Source organism: Photinus pyralis, unplaced genomic scaffold (genome assembly GCF_008802855.1).
Source record: "Photinus pyralis isolate 1611_PpyrPB1 unplaced genomic scaffold, Ppyr1.3 Ppyr1.4_LG8, whole genome shotgun sequence".
Classification (NCBI taxonomy): domain Eukaryota; kingdom Metazoa; phylum Arthropoda; class Insecta; order Coleoptera; family Lampyridae; genus Photinus; species Photinus pyralis.
This window is the reverse complement of record NW_022170819.1, coordinates 32,155,665-32,158,289: the sequence shown is the minus strand read 5'-3', so window position 1 is coordinate 32,158,289 and position 2,625 is coordinate 32,155,665.

Below are 2,625 nucleotides of genomic sequence, written 5' to 3'. Positions count from 1 at the left end.
TTTATAGTTATTAAGGTATCAAGGGCGTTATGAACTAAATAACGCCCCAGGTCAACAGTGTAGAACCCGAGGGCCTTCGGCCCGAGGGTTATACGTTGACCGTGGGCGTTGTGTTCATAACGCCCGTGGTGCCTTCAACGTTTTATGTCATACTTGATGATTTTCCAAGAATTAGCGGTGCCAGATGATCAAAAAAGAGAAGATTATGAGAATCATCAAAATTAAGTTATCCATGGTCGTAACCGAGGTCGTAACTATGGAGATAGATATTATATTTGTCAAAGTCAAACATTCTAAAAACTGTCTGAAAAATGACAGACGAAGCGTCTCATTTACCGGCACACGTTCTTGCGCGAGCCGCAAAAGCGAATGAAGCCATAGTGCCACAAAAATCGAAATCCTCTTATGAAAAAGAGTACGCTATTTTTGCAAAATGGATGGTGAGTAATTCTGTGGAGACAATAAACGAAACCGTTATATTGGGTTACTTCCAAGAGTCGGTATGTTTAAGTAATTTTATTAGTCATTAAACGGAAAGGTGATTTACACTCAGAGTCATTTTCTCCCAATTCGCTTTGGACGAAATTTTCAATGCTATACGCAAAGAGTTAATGGTAAAGAAGAAGATTAAGAGTTTCGAAAAATTTGTGCATCTACAAGGGTATTTAAAACAAGTTCAGGAAAGCTATCGTCCAAAAAAAATCAAAAATCCTTACTTGCGAACAGATAGTCGCCTTCCTTACAGAAGCACCTGATCCGCAGTATCTGATCTACAAAGAGGAAAGAAAATGTATGGGTCTGGGCCAAGCTGGTGCGGTGTTCTCTGGACAGTCCCAGAATTGTTCTTTTTTACTTCAAAATAACAGTAGGATAATGCGACATCAACACAGTTCGTTTTATTCAGTTGTTGAAAATAAAAAGTGTGTACAGATTCATTATTCCATATTTATAGGATTTACAGAAATAACGCCCTTGGGCGTTATAGAAATAACGCCCGTTGCTACGCATAATTGGGGTTGTCATGGTGGAGTGCATTATTTGTCATTTAATGTATCTTGATTTAGGATTATTATAACTGAATAATAATCAAGTATTACATAAAGCTTAACTACTTTTTGTGAGCAATATAGAATATTCCGGAGAATAAATGAAATGCGCTAATATTTAGCAAGTGAACGATATTAAATATTTAGCATGAGGGTTTTTTGCTAGTGCGTTTTTTTTTTTTAATGTATAGGATGGCATAAAGGAATTAGTATTTTTTAATAAACATTTTTGTACTACGTTTATACAGTATCGCGAGAGCATAGGTAGATCGCATTGGTGTTTGTTGCAAACAATCATTTAACGTTATCATTGAATATAAATTCAATGGTTAATGCTGAATGTTATAATATTAGTGTTTGAGTGTTATACGGTGTATATCACGTTTGTTAAACGTAGGTGTTTAGAAGTTAAAGAGAAACGTTTTCTTAAAGCGGGCATTAGCAGTCGCGGTGACGGTATAAGTTCATAAACGGCGATCAATCATGAGTTGTTGTCGAGTCGCCCTTTCAGAAGTTAAGTTAAGTACGATTCCCATGCAAACAAAATCCAAGGTGCTCCGACAGCAAAACTCATTTTTGATCGCATGCTAGTAAGTTACAGTCCCATTAAATGTTTATAATTAACGCTAATGTTCAGCTATTCTTGTCATCTGGGTAAGACTAGAAAGAGTGTTCTAAGATTTGCCACTTACTTTCGTTTCGGTTTTGGTCTTGCGACTATATTAGAAAAATTTGGTGGGAAAGCGATCTTTTTGCTGAAATTTCGCAGCGAATCTTATATACTATGTCATGCAGTGTGCGTGGCATTTTAAATTGGCGTACATTATTTTCCATTGAAAGTTTTAAGACGAATTCTATAATGAGGTATACGGAAGAATTTTCCTTAAAGTTTTAGACGAGATTCGTATAATCGAGTTTACGGAGATTTACAATGCGCCTAATCGTACGTTTTCTTTCATTACGAAAATTTTAATTAATGGTCGCATGGCAAGCGCAATGTTGTAACAAGTCTATTCCTTCCTTAAAAACACTTTAACCCAAATGTAGGGACGACTAATGTAAATAGCATTCATATTTAATATGTAAATCATACACATGGCGTTATCCTGAATGCGCTTTCTTCTCGCTAAAAATAAATTTCAATCAATTGTATTTTTGATATTCGATATTGAAGGCACCGTTGACAACGCTCCGAAAGTGGCCAAAGAAAATTATTGTGTTGAAAACCTTTAAAGGGATTGATTTGGCATTTTTGCTCTGGATTTCTGGTTGCCGTTCGACGCATAGTTACCGTGTTTTATCCAGCCCAGTTTGGGGATTTAAAGCGTTCACCTACTGTAAAATTTAAGATCTATTCAATAATCAATAAAAGTCAAAAATCTTATAGCAGAAACCCTGTCCCTACAGGTAAGCATTGTCAAGTTAAAAGTGAAGTATACGCGCTCTTACAGTCTAGATTACATTAATTCGTTTTATATAGGGTTTTTTTCGTGTACTGTACATCACTGAATATCCTACTGTTGGCAAGAAATCATATAGAAATCTAATCACCAACGTCGGGTTCAATTTCTTCAGCTCC